This window comes from Lynx canadensis, chromosome D3 (assembly GCF_007474595.2).
Source record: "Lynx canadensis isolate LIC74 chromosome D3, mLynCan4.pri.v2, whole genome shotgun sequence".
Classification (NCBI taxonomy): domain Eukaryota; kingdom Metazoa; phylum Chordata; class Mammalia; order Carnivora; family Felidae; genus Lynx; species Lynx canadensis.
The window spans coordinates 32,862,014-32,881,668 of record NC_044314.2 but is presented as its reverse complement, the minus strand read 5'-3'; positions in this window follow the sequence as shown (position 1 = coordinate 32,881,668).

Sequence of the window (19,655 nt, the reverse complement as noted above, 5' to 3'; positions counted from 1 at the left end):
GCATAGTGCTAAATATATTACACGTATCACAGTATTAAATATTCCCAACAACTTATAAGTTCTGTATTATTATTTTTATCCCCTTCTATACTGTGAATAGGACATAAGACACAACGAAGATAAATAATTGAAGGCATTAAGTGGCACAGTGAGGACTCCAACCCAAGTGGTCTGGCTTCAGAGCTCATGTTCCTAACAGAGACATACATGTTCAATGAATGATAGTCGATAAGACTAGTTGTGTATTAGCATATCAGCAAGTCATTAATTTAAAGGGGAAGGAGCATAGGGCACATTAGCATATGCAAAATGTCACCAATTGATTACTTTCTTCTACTTCTAATCTTAGTTTTAAAAAATGCTGTATTTTAGTTCTATTAGTCCTTTTTTAAAAGAACAGTAGCTCTTTTATACTACTACTGAAAACAGGCCTGTTTTAGTATCTCCTAAAACAGGATTTCTCTTAAATACATACCACATTTAACTTGTAAATTCAGGTATCAAAACCAGGAAAAATTGGGGAATTGGTGAAAGAAACAAGGTAGAGGACAAGTTACTAGAACAGAAGAATGGGAAGGGAAGCAAGGGAAATGACATGATTTTACCTGCTTCAAAGTCATCTAAATTGTTAAAATAGATAGACTTACAGCACATTCCCTAGGCTGAAAAACTACAGATGGGCAAAATATTTCTAGCATTGAGAAAGAAAGGTTATGGCATGGCTTTTGATTTGGAGAAGACCATCATTCCATGTCGTTTGAACTATGATTCTCACCCCAAATCCCTACTCCTATAGTGGGATTGAGGCTTAGCTCCAGGAAGGGTTTCAGTTTTCATTTGGCTTCCCAGGAAAGGGTGGGATTAGTGTTTGAAGAAATCTTCATGGTTAGATAATATTACAAAACAACACAAGAATGAGACCCAAGGTGTTAAATGATCTGTCCCAAGTCACAGAGCCCATGAGTGTGGTCTTAATTGTCCCCATCTGCTTTTCCTTCTACATATCTGCTTTTATTGTACATTTCATTTCCACTTTACCAGTTTACCGGGAAGCAGACATCAATCATCGAAAGGTGCCTCCTGCTTAATTTTCTATTTCAGAAGACTTATTAAACTATAATCAACTGAGCTGGCTGTATTTTTGTTTCCCATAAACAATTACATTTTTTATGTATGGGAATTGAATCTACATTATAGCTCTCCCTCTGTTCCTGTTACTTAAGCCAGAGTGTTGGCAACTAGAATCTGGATGCACCATCTATGGGCAGTCCTCTTTATTTTATTTTAATTATTTTTGGTTGCCAGCTCTCTTTATTTCATCTTAATTTAAAGATGCCCCAGAAATAGTCACCTCATGGACTACTGCAGTGTTCTGGTATTCTGTTAAGTGCATCCCTGCTAATAATATTGTGGGGTCTTCTCTTTATTTTATTTTGGGTTTCTCTCTGTGTAAAGAGATTTCACAGGAAAATCTAGCAAATGTCCCTATCAACTTACAAATCACTATGTTAAAGAAGTAGAACCTATTAATGTAAGAATGCACAAGACAGTCTTAAGATGATCTCAGGAATGCAGAAAGGGAAAAGGGGGGAAAAACAATATCGTGAAAACTTTTGGCAAAGCCTACTTCTATGTAAAGCTGAAGTTACTATGAAGAGTTATTAAGAAACAGAAAACACATCTTTGGGAAAATATTGCTTATATTGTTGAATTGCCTTACATTTTAAAGTGTAATTTGTTTTTGGCTTTTTCATTCAAAAGAAACCATTTGGCATTCTGTGTAAAACATAAATGTATTAAAAACATGCAGCAGCATTTATTAAAATATATAAGGGGACAAAGCCTAGGATTAATTTCCTCCTCTCTTTTTATTTGAGACCTATCACTAGGGCATTTCATATGGGTTAAACCAGATTCAAAAAGCTTTCACTAGACAGTTAACACAAATGACTAAGAGCTTAATCAGCACATATCGTTTAAATACATTCAATAGAGGAATTGGACTGTTCATTGCATTATAATTTATAGGGTTTTGTTTTTGATTACATAAGGGAAATGCATTTTTTATGCCTTAAAAGCATTCTTTTGTGATGTCAAAAATGTATTACATTATTGTTCAGAAAATGGTGTTTCAATTTGGTGGGGGAGTCTAAAATCACCAGAGTGGAAAAGATAACAACTAGATTCTTGAAAGTCTTGCCATTTGTGTTTTTTTTTTTTTTTCTTCCAAAGTTCTTTTCTTTTGGTTAGATAATGAGTGCAGCTTTGCTCAATGGCATCTTCCAATTCTTTCTAAGTGTTTAAGTCTTATATTTAGTATATTTATGGAAAGCCAGTTTAAACAGGATTAAAATAAGTAGTTACTATTCCAAACAGGCATAAGGAAATAAAATGATGTTGCAAATAAAGGTTTTGTATTTTTTCTTTTATTTTTTTTACATGTGTTGGTAGTATAAAAGTAATTCAATCTCCACTTAGATAATACCTGAGGTAACTATGTGGATCAGCTGTTCCATCAAAGATGATTACAGGAAATAAACTGCTAGAGAAGGAAAGCAGCTTTTCTTATAGTCAAGTTTATCAACATACTAAAGAAGGATCATTTTCTGAAGAGAAGGTCCTTTGTAACTATTTTCCCCCTTCCTCAAATGGCAGCCCATTTCTCTCCTAAGCAAGTCCCTGTGGCCCTGTCTCTTCTGTTTATTCGTCTTCTTAAAGCCCTACACGCGTTTATCATACGCTTAACGAAGACAATAAAGAACCACCGCTTATTCTGAAAATATTGTGAATTCCTTATCAGTCAAAAGGAAAAGGACACTTTCCTTTCACTGGGAGTTTGCTGCAGTGACTCTTTTTGTAGGTCAGCCTAAGAGGGAAAAGCTTTCTTTTAGATCATATCCTTCAATGTTCCAAGGAGAGCTCAAAATCAAGATAGAGTTATCATTCGGAGAACAGAGATACCCAAACCATACATATCCCCTCCCTTGCTCTCTTCTCCAAAGAAAAAGATTTGCATACACATGTTTCCTTCTGAGCTTTGTCCAAGGCTGCTTTTGACAGATGCTATCTGGAAAAGTGACTAGAGAGGGAAAAAGAGTACATTAAGCAGGCATTGCCAATGCAGGTTGGGCAAAGCAGAACTCTTCACTTCTGAAGGGAAGATGTCCCTGGGGAAATAGCTACCCCATTCCAGCTCCTGAGGACTTTTCTACATGTCTTTAGAAAGAAAATCGCTGTGTAAACTCTGGTAAGCAATGTATATTTTCTATAGCTGTACTTACTCATCCAAAATTAATTTAATTATAAATATTCTACATATTGTGGGGTTTTGAGGAACAGAAGAAATAATATGTGGGAATTGTTTTGAGATGTAATTATGAATCCACCAACACAAAAATTTGTTGCCCTTAGCAAATCAACTAGAACTAATCCCAAAAGTCCTACCTACCTAAGTAGCCCCACTTCCAATTGATCTTTAATGTCAAAATACTCATATACCACATATTTTATATGTATATTATTTGTTTAGATAATAATCTCTCTAAATTCATATTTTATTATCTTGACCTGTGTAAACACAGAGGTAGATGTTCTCTTTTTATTTAAATTACACAAAGAAGTGTACTTATGCCTTGCTTTAATGTCACACTCTGTGCACACACATTTCTAGTACAGTAATTGTATTGTGTGGTAAATACATTAGTCTTTACACTAGTGTTTTTCAAATATTTTAAACTATGCCATCTTCAAATGATATCTCGTTCAAAACTCCAAAACATAAATAAAATTCTTTCATTAGCAACAAATAGATTTTATATATTAAAACATGGCATTTATTTTTTAAAGATTCGGCCACTGAAGCAATGCTACTGTTTAGGTGAAAACAATAACTGCAACTTTTTAAAATCAGCTACTATGAATGGCCTCTTTTTTATTCTATCTCTTGAACTAATAATTTCTAGACAGATCTACTAAAAAGCAACAACTCATTTGCCTATTTGTCTTCCAAAATCTGGCCTTTTTCCTCATTTACACTCCAATATGAAGCTTTTAGGTCCCTACATGCCATTTGATGGGTAGCTCTATGGAGCATACTCAGCTCTTGCTCAGTCTCTCTGCTCAGAATTTTCCTGAATATAGAGAAAGCAAAACATTTAGATTTGACCTTTTTGATATGGCTAATGCGGTGCCTCATAATATTAATAAAACAAAAACAAACGCTTGCTGAACTCTTACTGTGTGCCAGGAACAATGCTAATTTACAAATTACTAATTTTTCAAATTAAAAAAAGTTACATCAGAATATAAAATGCTTATTTTATTACAAGCGTATTACATTTTTTATTCTATTAATAAATGTGCACTAGACATCAGTGACCTATTTATAGATAGTATGAGATGTGAACCAGGGAAACCATATTCACAAGGTAAATCAAAAAGCCCTCTAAGGAGGATCATTTGTTGGGTGGAGAAGTAATTGGCCTTCATTGGGTGTAATCCATCAATTCCCTCAAAGGAGTGGTTAATTGAAGGAAATGACAATTTGTCAATCTTATGAAGTCAGCCATACTTTTTTTTTTTTAATTTTTTTTTACGTTTTATTTATTTTTGAGACAGAGAGAGACAGAGCATGAACGGGGGAGGGGCAGAGAGAGAGGGAGACAAAGAATCGGAAGCAGGCTCCAGGCTCTGAGCCGTCAGCCCAGAGCCCGACGCGGGGCTCGAACTCACGGACTGCGAGATCGTGACCTGAGCCGAAGTCGGACGCTTAACCGACTGAGCCACCCAGGCGCCCCTGAAGTCAGCCATACTTAAAGGCATGAAAATCACACCAGAGTTCTGCTCTTTGCCCCTCTGCATCCATTTAGGAATGCTAAAAAGGGGGTATAGAGATATTGTCATAGAAATCTATGTAAAACCTTCAGATTAGTCATATACTTAGAACTAGAGTCATGTTACTTAATAAGATAGCATTTTTGTACATAGTTACAGAGTACACATGTGTCTTTATATGCCTGTATGCATATACACAGTATTTGACTATACGTATTATATATATATATATGTATTATATATATTATATATATATATATACCCTGTTACCTGATTGGATGCCTTAGGACACATTTTGCTAAATGGATTTATATCATATTTACATTAATATTTAAAACATATTAATATATGGAATTTCCCTCAAAATATATCATAGAATTTGAAATGGCAACTAATAGATTAAATGAATACCTAGCATCTATTCATTGGCAGAAGTAAGTATCTATTTATTAATGTTCTTCCTGGTAAGCAAAAGTGGGGGAAATTTTTATGGAGGATAGCTGTAACTTTCAAAGTATCCAGCTGTCAACATGCACTGGAAAATTAAGAAGCTTTTATTAAAGGTAGGGAATGCTAAGCAAAGTTCTCAGCCAGGTGATTCAGTTATGCTGTTAAAAGCTGATAGGCAACTGATGAATGGATAAAGAAACTGTGGTTTATATACACAATGGAGTACTACGTGGCAATGAGAAAGAATGAAATATGGCCCTTTGTAGCAACGTGGATGGAACTGGAGAGTGTGATGCTAAGTGAAATAAGCCATACAGAGAAAGACAGATACCATATGGTTTCACTCTTATGTGGATCCTGAGAAACTTAACAGAAACCCATGGGAGAGGGGAAGGCAAAAAAAAAAGAGGTTAGAGTGGAAGACAGCCAAAGCATAAGAGACTCTTAAAAACTGAGAACAAACTGAGGGTTGATGGGGGGTGGGAGGGAGGGGAGGGTGGGTGATGGGTATTGAGGAGGGCACCTTTTGGGATGAGCACTGGGTGTTGTATGGAAACCAATTTGACAGTAAACTTCATATATTGAAAAAAAAACAAGGACAAAAAAAAATTAAAGCTGATAGGAAGAACCCCCAAAGACAAGGTAATTATTTTATACTCTGATGTCCTCATATGTCCAGAAGTTGAGGGAAAAGCAGAAATGTACTCCTTATGAGAAAATCTTCTCACAGATAAAGTTTTCTTCCTAAGAAGTGACTTTTCCAAGCTACCTTGATCCAAACAACTGGCATGTGGTGCATTTTGAAGATGGATTGTCAGCTGTGCCCCCACAGCTGTGAGAGTCTGGCACACTAGCTCTCCAGCCAGCTAGCAGGAAGACATATACTGTCATTTTGGGGTGGGGGGAATGGATCACCCACAGATGTTTGGAGGAGGAGAAGTCTCTACGTCCTTTGGCAAGCTCATCAAAATCAACCTCTTATGCCCAGGCAGAGAAAGAACTGGAATCACTGCCTAGTCTGTCATCACATTACCCAGAAAACTTTTAAACCACTCCCTCATTCATCCTTAAGTGGAAAATAAATAGCTTGAGATGAAATTCTTTGGTCCTGGAACAGATGGTACCATATAGCTCCATGTGAAGGAAACTCAACACACCTGGATTTTGGAACCCCAAAGTTCCTTAAGAGTAACTTTCTTCTATAGAAAGCCAAGACCTAATTTTTTTCACTCTAGAAGTATTCCAAATGTAGAGTTCATGCTTGCTTATGAGTAAATTTTTGTTCTCTCCTTGTTCTACTGTGGCAGTACAAAATCTATTTGATACACATGTACATACTTGAAATATTTTTGTTTGGTGAGGATGGTTTTGTCACCATTCACAGGAATGACACCGTGAACCAAGAGATTCAATCCTAGAGATATTGTGGAAAATTCTTCATTAAAAAAAAAAATAAAAACAAAAAACCAAAAAAACAAAAACAAAACAGCTAGAGAAGCATTATTTCCACAGCCTGCTTAAGTTCATTAATAACATTTAATGGTCACAGGTAATAACACTATGCACACAGTATCCAGCACCAGATTTTCTTTCTCTCTTGACTGCAGACTTAACTACCCTTTCTTTATATGTTTGAACTAACAATGACTTAAAGGCCAGAGGCCATTTTGACTACCAGAAATATGGCTTTGTAGAAACATGCCTTCTCAGTCACTTTTGTTTGTATTCTTTGTTCCTATAGAGTATTTGCTCTTACACTTTACCATAACCCAAGCATGACTATTAAATTCTCAACTCTACTATTCTCATAAGTTTCTTGCCATAGCTAACTGAGCTATTTCTTGGGCTCAATAGAAATTCCTAGAAGAGAGAATTTGACTGACTCAGCCTATCTAATGGATTAGCTTTTTCTATGTCAGGTGTCCTTGTCCAGTCTAATCAGATATGGCCAAGAAAGGACAGTCAAATTGTCCACATTGCAACAGGAGTCTGTTTTATGGGTTGAAATGGGTAGTTTGCAAAGAAATAATGTGAATCTTGGGTAGGCATCCCAAAGGTTTCGTTGTAAGCTACTTCTCAAGCTAGGTCAGTAAGTAGCTGGACAAGCAAATAATAAAATTTCTATTGCTTGTTTCTGCAGATTAAGGACAGAGTTGTCATTATTGTATGTATGTCCAATTCATTCATCTATGTCTTGTCACTAAAAATCTGGACACTTCTTGGTGTCTTAGTAGGTCAGTCGGTTAAGTGCCCAACTCTTGATCTTGGCTCACGTCATGATCTCAGGTTCATGAGTTAGAGCCCCATGTCGGGCTCTGGGCTGACAGTGTGGAACCTGCTTGGGATTCTTGCTCTCTCTTTCTCTCTCTCTCTCTCTCTCTCTCTCTGCCCCTCCCCCATTCATGTGTGCATGCTCTCTCTCTCAAAATAAATAAATAAACTTTAAAAATCTAGACATTTCTGACCATAGGATTTAATTATTCAGAATTTACACCCTAGTCAAAGTTCAGATAAATGGTATTTTATCCTTGTATCCTCACACCTTGTGCAATGCCTGAGACATAGTGTTTAATTCATATTTGAATACATGAGTTAACAAAATTCTTGAATGAGTATATGTGGTTATACAGGCATTGAACCATGATATTCTAGAAAATTGGAAGGAAATTCTCTTCAAAATGGAATATTAGAGACATCTCTCTCATTGTTGTTCCATCTAGCAATAGCCATGTATTTTTATTTTGTCTACTCTGAATTTAATTAGAATTTTCTTTTATTTTATAAGAGAATCCACGTTACTCTTTAATTTTCACTTTTTGAATTTGTGTTGTTGAAAGATGGACCATCCACACAAGTGGATTTTTTACTTAAGTTTTCATTTAGATATTGAATATGTAGAGATACAGTATGATTTCAGTTCTGTTCTTTTTGTTATTGGTATCTGAATTCTAAGCCTGACCTGTTGCCTCAAATAGCAACTGGTGATCTGGGCTTCAATAGAGATATTTAAATTGAATTTTCAGATGTGTCTGAATTAACTTTTTATGTAAATGATTATGACTTGGGTCTGTATTGCCTGTTACTAATTATACTTTGCAAGGTCAAGAATACACTGTTAAATATTATATTTGAAAATATACCTAGATGCTTTTAAGTGCTCAACTTGGTCAAAATATTGTAAGCAAAATAAATGAAGTGGAAACTTCCTGTCAATAGAGCCATTTTATTCCCAAACTGAGGAATTTATTGAGTACAAAGTTCTCATCCAAGGATAAAATGATGGCCAAAGGAGCTTACTTTAGAAGCATAACTTTTCCTGTAAAGTTTAATGGATAATGAAGAGAAGAATGTTTCTGCTTTGAGAAATAAGCAGTACATTAAACTAGCTTCAGGGTAAATGCTACTTTGTACATGTCACTTCATATATAAGTCTTTCTTCTTACCTAAAAGATAAATCCCAAACTATTCAGATTGTTGTGACATTCCTCAAATTGGTCCTACGCTACATTTCCAACTATGTAGAGAAGCCAGTCTTTTCATTATCTCACATTTCCAACTCATTCCAGATCTGGGACATTGCTCACTCACTCTGTTCCTTGTCCTCCACTGGAATCCCGTAAATGATCCCCCCTAAATGATTTCAGATTTCAGAGTCTATCTATATGATCAAGTCTCTCTGTGAATTTATTTTTATTTTATTTTATTTTATTTTATTTTATTTTATTTTATTTTTTATTTTATTTATGTTTGCCTTTCCAGAGACGTAACCGAGCACCATCAATTCATAGAATCAGTAAAAGAGTGGCCACATATCAGTGAATCTTTTGTTGTGATTGTTATCAGTATCAAGGCCCTTTTTAGAGGCAAACATGGGTTCTAATTGGACAATGATATACTAGAAGAATTAGCCTTTTAAAATGGACACAACAAAAGGCAAGTTTCCCCTCTACACATCCCCCACAGCATTGAATGCAATTTACTACCTAGAGTTTATATCAGATAAAGGTTTTAAATAATATGCAATGTAGAACACTAGCATGTTTTAATATAAGTGATCATTTCTCTTCAACTGATAACTTCTGTTTATAATGTTTTTGGCAAATGAAAAGTGCTCACTAACTCAGTTACTAATACAGTGAGGAATGCTTTAAGGGTGATCAATAAAGTTTTTTAGAAATAATTTTCCTTGCCTGAAGTGTTCCCTATAAGGACCTTATTGTTTTTGTTACTGTGACTTGTTAACTACCACTCCTTTGCTTGAGATTATCTCTTGTCTTCTATTCACGTAGACAAAATTCTCCCATCTTTCAAAGTCATATTTACTTCCCACATCTTCTGTGAACATTTTTGTAAATATTTAAATCACTTCTAGAGTTCTCCACAGTAATTTTGGGTTTATTTATTTTATAATTTTAGAACTAAAAGGCATATTAGAGATCATCTACTTCCATTTGTAATTTTATAATGAAAAAACCGAGACCCCCCCCCCCCAAATTCCCTTCTGTTCTATGCTTGCTCTGCAAAGTTCAATTTTATTAATATACCTCAGCTGGAATTTTTAGAAATTATTATCTACTGTTTTTTTTGGAAAATGCTTTTTAATGAATAGTGTTGTCATTCTCTTTATAATATATATTATACATATATAAGGTTTACATATATATGCATATATATATATATGCACAATATATGTTATTTATATACATGTAAAACTTCTACTATATTAAGAATTTTCCCTATCAACTTGGGGCTCCCATCTGATTATTGGCAATGAAGGTCTCACATCTCACGAAACCTCTCAGTCTCAGGAAAAATGGGATTGTTGGTCATCCTCCATCAGTTTACTTTGTCTTCTTTGCAAACAGTTTTAATGTCCATAATATCTCCCAAAGATGTTGTACAATATTTTACTTCACCATTCCTCCAATGCCAAATACTCAGGTTGTTTCTAAGTGTCAAATACACTGAGCTTTTTATATTTCCCTGAATCTAAAACCTCTACATTGAATGACATGGACAATTCAAGGGCAAACATTTATCCCTGAGACCTGAGCTAATACAGTAGGCACGAGATACATGTGGCTACTGAACAATCAAAATGTCACTAGTGCAAATTGATATGTTCTGTAAGTATAAAATACACCTGAGATTTCAAAGACTTACTATTACATGAAGAATATAGAATATCTCATTTATATTTTTATATTGATTATACATTGAAATGGTAATAGTTTAGATATATTACAATAAATAAAATGTCATTAAAACTAATTTTACCAAGCAAAATTATAGAAATGGAAAATAGATTACTGGTTACAAGTGGTTAGGAATGTGGGACACAGGAGTTAGGGGGAGATGGTTATGGTTATAAAAAGGCAGTAGGAGGGATCCTGTTGGTGATCTAATTGTTGTAGGTTGATTCTGCAAAAATCTAAATTGTCTCTCTCACTCTCTCTCTCTCTCTCTCACACACACACACACACACACACACACATATATATATATGAATAAAAGTAAAACTGGGAAATTAATAATAAGATTGATGAATTGTATCAATGTTAATATCCCAGTTGTGATATTGTACTCAAGGTTTATAAGATCTTATCTGTGGGGAAAATGGGTAAAGGGTAGAGAGATCTCAATGCAATATTGTTTTTTGTTTTGTTTTGTTTTTTGTTTTTTTGAGAGAGGGAGAGCTCATACACACACACTCACAAGCATGCACGAGCAGGAGAGGGGCAGAGGGAGAAGGAGAGAGAGAATTTTAAGCAGGCTCCATGCATAGCATGGAGCCTAATGTGGGGCTTGATCTCACAACCATGAGATCATGACTTAAGCTGATATTAAGAGTCAGATGCTTAACTACACAGGTGCCCCTCAATGCAGTATTATTTCTTAAAACAGAATGTAAACTTACTATCATCTCAACAGAGATTGTTTAACTGTAAAATTATTTTACTTGTTTCTTTGGATATTTTTGATGTTACTGCTAGAAAATTTAGAATTTCACACGTACCATGCATCACATTTTTGTAGGATACATGGTGCCTCAGAAAAATTGTATATTTGCTAACCAGCAATTACTCAAATATTTTATGGGAATAAGTCAGTCTTTATTCTTTGCCATACCATTCAACCCAATCTATGAAGCAATATATAGTAATTTCCCTCCTTATTAACATATAACTATACATTGTGAGGGGGGATATCATAAATATTATGTTCTGAGTATATTTGACATAGTCAGACCTAAGCTTTTATGCCAATAAATCAATAATTTTTGATGTGTTTTTCTCCTAAAAATTCTAGAAAAGGGGGAATCTGAAATGATCCCTGTGGACTTATAACTAACTTTCATATAGGCTATCTTACACCCTTACCATTTTAGATCCTCATTCCTGCTGAAGAGTCTTATGTTGACCTCATCTAGAAGAGTTCTCAGGATTACCTGAGTGAACGCTGAACTTCAGAGGTACTTCATTCCTCTTTCATTAGAAAAAAGAACAGGACACTATTCTGAGAAGGCTCAAGCCCAGATTTGTGAGCTGACTTATTTATCTAACCTGATGGCATTTCTGCCCCAAAGCTTCATGTTGGAGGACCTATCACTATGAAAAACTAATTTCTTTGGTGTATAGAGTCCAAATGCCTTCCTCATTAAATGGCCATATGTCTTAAAATTATCTCACAATATGATCCTTTCCAAATTTCTATCTATTAAGACCTCAGATGCTTTCATTTTTTCTTATCAATGTTCCTATGAGAACTGAACTGAACGGGCTTATCTCTGCAAGTAAACTATCTTTCCTATCAAAGAAAGGTCTGGGCACCTCATTTATATACTTTGGTTGAAGTGGACTAGCTCAACTCTGTGAATACCACTTAGGCATAATCCATGTTTTTACATAGTCTCAAAATGTTTAAAAATTGCTTCCTCTCAGACCTTATATAAAGATAGTTCACGGTCAGTAAAATCATTTCAAACAGCACTATAGCCTCTTAAATGCAAATATTCTGACCCATTATATTACTTGACTATAAGAAATGTTAAACATTATTCATTAATATTCTCATCTTTAAGATATTTTAGTCAATTTTCATTTTAACAATTGTAAGGCAAACCCAAACAACACAAAATAAAATAAAACATATCAAGAACACACAGAATAACAAAGACAAAACACTTTTGACAAGAGAAAGGACAGACAGATTATATTTACATCAGTTAATGAGATCACAGGTTTAGAAAGTACCAGTTTGTATTAACTCTACAATAAAATGGAAATGACATGGATTAAAGTTTATATTACTCCTGAAAAGTTATAAACAAAATTTCAAGGTATATACAAATTGTCAAAGCTGTCTTAACTTCTCAGATTTCTGACTTTTAAATCCCATTTGTGTCCAACAACTGATTAATTTATTTTAGGTATTCAATAATCTGGGTTGGTGATGACACCCCAGTTAAATGGAATTTTTTCCCCATGAGTCACAAATAGGCACCCACTTTGCCAGCCTAGAGTATAATAAGTCCAATTACATGTATTGTGCTTGAAGGTAAGATGCTAAGGGAGCCACAAAAATGAGTACATAAACAGGAAGAAGGTGAATGTCATGAATCCCTAAATAAGAGAAAGATAAAGATGAGATGTGATGCAGTGGAGAAAATTCATAAGTGTTGAGTATTAGCTAGTATACCAGGCATTTGATTTTTTTTTGTTTGTTTCTTATTTAATCATCTCAGTAACTCCACAAGTTAGACAATGCTATATTGGTTTAGAGATAAATAACCAAACCTCAGGTTACATACAAGACACAACAGCATTTAAGTATTTTAACTCAGTTTTTGCCTGACTCCAGAAGTTGTGGCTTATCTACTCTGCCACAAAGCTTTGTGGGAATATTGCTTTCAAATACACTCTTTAAGAAAGACAGAAGATTCTTCTCCATTCTGGCTGTTAAGGAAGTCATAACAAGATTATATACTTATGACTGGGAAGAAGTAATGTTACAACACACGGGACTGTCTATGCTAGTAGTCAGGCAGAAAGGAGTCAGGTAGTTCCATGAGCAGAAAGAAACAGAGGCAATGACCTCAAAAAAGTGGCGGTATGTTCTGTCAAACTTTGCCTTACTCATCCTGTTAGTTATACTGATGAATGTTTCCACCATCCCAGCTAGTAGGAACTGGGCAAAACAGATATCAGCAAGCTCTAAACAGTAGCCTCTAGATCTAGCCCACCATGCCAGTGGTAAAACCTTGGCACCTGTGAGTATGTAAGTCACAACCATCAACTTTCCTGTCACTATGGCCCAATTATTTTTATTCAGCTTTTGTCCTTGTTTTCTGTGTATACTTCTCTTCTAAGAGTAGAGGTTTTGTCATTCTGCTTAATTTTCATAAGAATCTCATCAAATTTGATCATACCCAGTCCCTGAACAAAGTCATTATTTATACTCATAATAGAATACAGTATCAAGATTGGTTTAAGTATTACTTACCATTTGGACTACACTATCTGTATTCAGTCCTCTCAGACATTAACACTTTATCTAATCAAGAAAAAAAATCACAGAATTTGTATATTAGTTGGCTACAATTAAGGGGCCACATCTATAACTAGATTAATTTCCCTATTCATCATTCTGTCCAATTCAACCTCCTTGAACAGGACCCCTTCAACAGGACCCCTTCCCTGTTCATATGATTGAGGTCCTAACAGTTCACACAGCTAAGCCTAAGTAAAAAAGGAAGGGTCAAATGGGTTGGCTCTAAGTATTATGTTCAAAATGACAAGAAAGGAGACTGACAACAGTTAGATGTAACCCCCCTTCTGTGTCCCCTGATATAATACAGTAGATAGACTGCCATTGGCAAAGCCACAGGCAATGTTGTTAAACTTTTGTTTTTAAGTTTTTAGGTGAATTGATCTTAAAGTCTTCCCGATGAATACTACTCAATGATCTAAAAGTTTCTCTCTTTCCCTCTCTCTCTTTCTCATATATTTAAGTGTAGCCTTCAGCCAAGAGACATGCAATAACTTTGTGAATTCAGAATTCTTTGATTATAGGCTTCACTGATATTCAACTTTTCGTGGGGAAACACTATCTCCAAGAAAACTACGTGTTTAATTCTGTAAGAACCTCATAGATGCCTCATGCTTTCATTTTAGTGCATTCCCTTTCCCTTTTCTCTTGATATTTGTAGTCAGAGTTCTCCAGAGGCACAAAACCAATAGATGGATGGATAGATGGATGGATGGATGCAAAGATAGATAAAGAGATCTATTATAGGAAGTGGCTCATTCAATTCTGGCGCTTGAAAAGTGCCATGATATGCCTTCTGCAAGCTTTAGAACCAGGAAAGTTAGTAGTATAATTCAGTCTAAGTCCAAAGACCTAAGAACCAAGGAGCTGATGTGTATCTCCCAGCCTAACCAAGACTAAAAACCTAAGAACATAAGTACTGGAGTCCAAAGGCCTGAGAACCAGAAGATCCAATGTCTGAGAGCAGAAAATGACGAATGTCTCAGGTCAAGAAGAGAGAGAGTGAGTTTGCTTTCCACCATTTTGTTCTATTTGGGCCCTCAATGGATTGGATAATACACATCCACATTGGTAATGGAAAACTTATTCTTTTTTTTTTTTAAGTTTATTTATTTTTGAGAGAGTGAGCATGTGAGCACAAGCAGGGGAGGGGCAGAGAGAGAGAGGGAAAGAGAGAATGCCAAGTGGGCTCCATGCTGACAGCATGGAGCCTAAAGCAGGGCTTTAACTCATGAATCATGAGATCATGACTTAAGCCAAAATCAAGAGTCGGATGCTTAACTAACTAAGCCACCCAGGCATCCTGGTATATTTATTCTTTAATTCAGTCAACTGATTCAAATGCTAATCTCATCCTCAAACACCCTCACAAACACATCAAGAAATAATGTTTTACCAGCTATCTGGAGACTCCCTAGGGTAGTCAAATTGATACATAAAGTTAACTGTCCAGTTCCCATGCTATTACCTCTGTTTCTTATTGCTGCTTCTCCTGATCTCCCATGTGCAATTCTTATACTCTTTCACCTGCTTTCTCACTTTCTGCTTTGTCTTAACCCCCTTGATATGATAACACACCTGCAAAAACATATATGGTTGTATTTATCTTAGTCCATCCACTTCATCACCCAATTATTTCTCCTATTGCAATGGACAAGCTGAGGTAAATATAGCAAGGAATGGTTGAGGGCAAAAATGCATTGAAGGCCTAGGCTCTTTTCTTCCCACTAATTTGTGCTTTCCATTGATATTTTCTTTTTCCTCTTCCTTTTTCTCTTCCTCTTCCCCTTCTTCTTCTTGCTTCTTTTCTGTCTTTGAAATAAAGATAGTTATAAAGTTCCCAGGCTTGAATTTATTTTCTTCAATCATTGAGGACAGTCTTCCTATCCTAAAAAAATAGATAGTGGTGTTTTTTTTTTTTTTTTTGCTCTGTAAAATGAATTATTTGAATGATAGTCCATAATGAATTTTTCTTGGTCTTAATTAGATCATTAAACCAGGGGTTGAGATCATAACATGTCATCCTAATGATATCTATTTAATCAAAATGTCCATTTGTTTTCATTACACCAAGTTTAGAAAGCAATTCCAAAGTGCTTTCCAGGGTGTTAATTGGTCTTTTAGGTTTCTTTCTTTATGTGGAAATGAAGAATGTGCTGCAATGGACAAGAAAAGAATGGTTTTATTAGGCCACTTGATGACTCTCCTTCTCTGTCTCTCAAAATCCTTCTGCTCTTCAATGTTCCTCCAAAGTGTCAATTTTTCTGAGAACTCTAGACAAGGGTTGTCTACAATTTTTTAGCACCCTACAAAATCCCTGGATCCCCATTTGTCTACCAATCTATAAAGGAGCTAGTAAAGAAAAAAACCTCCCAGCAGAAGAAACCTTCTTAATGTCTTTTTCAGAAATGGCCACACATGACAACAGATATAGTAGTTATCCCAGCAGGGAAAAGGAGGACTGCCAGATTGGCTAACAAATGAACTTATGGTAAGAAGTGAGTTTTGGTTATCCTTGTGCAGTAAATCATGTTATATCCTCTAAAATAGGATTTCTCAAAGTTTGATCCCAAACCAGCAGCAACATGATCAGCTGAGGGCTTGTTATAAAGTCCCACATCAGACCTGCTGAATCAGAAATTCTAGGGAGTTTTCCAGAATGCAGGTTAGAGTTTGAGAATGCTTTACAAGAATGGTTCTATTAAGCACTCTCTGGCCACTTATTTTACAAATGCTACACCAATATGTATAGTGATAGGCAACTTCTGGCATGGCTCCCAGTGGTCAACAATTCCTGGCATTCATATTCTTATATAATCAAACCCCCACTTTGCAAATTGGCTGCATCTAGCCACTTAGAATAAATAAGAGTATGGCTATGACTTTGTAATATAAGAGTTTGTAACTTCCATCTTGCTAGTACTCTCTCCCTGGTTTTTCCTCACTTTCTTATTCTGATAAAGCTGGTGAATCACACCTAGTGAGCAGCTGAAGGCAGCCTCTGGACCATCACCAGCCAGGAACTGAAGCCCTCAATCCAATAGTCTATGACAAACTGAATCTTGCCAGCAAGTATATGAATGAGTTTAGAAGTGAGTCCTTTCAAAACTGGCCTTCAGATGGGTCTGCAGCCGTATACAAGACCTTAATTGCAACCTTGTGATTGATCTTAAAGCAGAGGACCTGGCTTATCTGTGTCAAGATTACTAACCCACAGAAATGGCCAGATCATAAGTGCACATGTTATTTAAAGCTGCTCAATTGTGAGACAATTTCTAGTATGCAATAGGTAATACATACAGACATAAACACAGATATATAAATATTCTATATTATGATTTATTTGATTTATAATGTAATTCAGCTTAATAGATATTTAATAAGACATATAGCTTTAAGCATTTGGCTCTCCAGTAACTAAGACAAAGATATTAAAAACTATTATCTATCCTTAAAGAGGAAACATTTCTTTTGAAAAAATATAAATTTTTACTTATACGGCACACTTAGGATAGTAAAATGTAAAACACTAAGCAAAGTTAAATATCAAAAATATAATGGAATAAACAGTAAAAACAGTTATGTGAGAGAATAATTGTATCTGTTTATCAGTAAACAGTCATATAGAACAATATTTATGAGCCAAGGATTTAGTCTTTATGCCAATCTTAGTACCTATGTATCAATATTCACTATTTCCAGATGAAAAAGCAGTAAGTTGTTATATAGCAGAGACAGATTTCAGATGCAGGATGTCAGACTCCAGAACTTGCACCTTTAACTACTATAACACTTTGACTCCATAATGTAGAAGTGGCATTTATCGTATTCCCTACATATGTTGGGACAGAAGCCGGGAACAAGATATGTATATGTATATGTGTGTGTGTGTGTGTGTGTGTGTGTGTGTGTGTGTGTAAATGATAGACACTTCGTATTTTTTAAAAGAATGAATGAAAGAATAGGACCAATTTGAGACCAGCATAGACAGTAAGCGAAAAGTAATTCTTGTCTCTTTGCTTATATATCCAGAACGGTTTTCACCGAATTTTATGGGATTCCTATGTTAGAAAAGAGTCCTGTTACTACACCACAGAAATGGATAATAAGGTCAAAGTTACGATGCTTTATTCAAGGTTGGTTCTAGGTGTCCTCTAAATATAAGTTCATTTGTATGGTTCAGGTGTGGGTCTACATCTGAATCACCTGACGGACTTGTTAAAGTTCCAATAGCCAGCCTACATCCTTGAGGTCTACATCTGAATCACCTTGCCAATTTATTAAAACCATAAACATCTAGGATCCAGCCTTGAAGATTCTCATTTCATAGTTCTGAGGTGGGACCTGGGATCTGGAATTTTCTCTTTTTTTTAAGTTTATTTATTTTGAGAGAGACACAGAGAGCGAGAGAGCAAGAGAGTGAGAGAGAGAGGGAGAGAGGGAGAGGGAGAGAGAGAGAAGGGGAAGGGCAGAGAGAGAGGGAGACAGAGAACACCAAGCAGGGTCTGCCCCAATGCAGGGCTTGAACTCACAAACTGTGAGCTGAAATAAGAGTCAGATGCTTAACTGCCTGAGCCACCCAGGTGTTCCTGGAATTCTTTTTTAAACGATCCCTCAGAAATTTCTGATGGACACCAAAGTTTGAGATTTTTTTTTAACATAAAGAAAATGCTTTAACAGATCTACACAGGTAATTGTTTTAGCCCTAAGGCAAATAAATATAAGCAAATTAAATAAATGTGGAAATAAAGTGGGGGAAGGTTATAGTCCTTCCCATTGTAGTCATTATACATACATTTTTCAGGGCCAAGTTACAGGTTCTTCATAATTTTTCACTGAGATATAAAATATACCAAAGATTAGGATGAGAACATCAGATTGCAAGATTGAAAGAAAAATGCCCAGTATTAATTAGGGGTTGATTACATTTGGTATCACTTGCACTAATTGAAGTACACTGGTCTTTGTTACCAGGGTCAGCCAGAGGTCAGATAACAGGTGGTTGAGCACAATTTCATAACCACCTGTTTAATATTTGGCTCTGCAATTTCCCTGAAGTTGATCAAAGTGGGGATATGATCATTACCCAAAGATTGTTTAGAGAGATTGAGCCTTGACTGATGAAAAAGAAACTAATTAGAAACTCACCTTTCCAATCTGGAAAGTGATAGTTTAAATAAGAATGGAAAGCAATGGATTGACCTGATGAAACTGGTCTCTTGACACTCTTCTTGCCCATCCTACTTCCAACTTTTTGTCTGTTTCCTTAATTTAATTATCTCCTAGCTCTATTGGAATATACACTTTTGTTTCCTATTCCTTTTTTTCTCTTCCTTTTTGAATAAGTTGACTTGAATAACTGTTACAATTTTTTTAAGTTAACTTATTTTGAGAGAGAGAACACAAGAGGGGAGGGGCAGAGAGAGAAAGGGAGAGAGAGAAAATCCCAAGGAGGCTCCATGTTGTCAGTGCAGAGCTCAATGTAGGGCTTGATCTCACAAACTATGAGAGTTTGAAATCAAGAGTCAGACACTTAACCATCTGAGCCACCCAGGTGCCCCCCCCCAATTTTTTTATTTGAGAGAGAGAGAGAGCAAGAGAAGGGCAGAGGGGGAGAGAGAGAATCTTAAGTAGGCTCCACCCTGAGTGTGGAACCCAATATAGAGCTCTATCCCATGACCCTGGGATCATGACCTGAGGCAAAATCAAGAGTCAGAGTCTCAACCCACTGAGCCATCCAGGAGCCCTGAATTTTTTTAAAAATTCAAATAGATTGTATACATTGTTTGTCTTTACCCAGATTGTTTGTCCTTACCCACATTCTT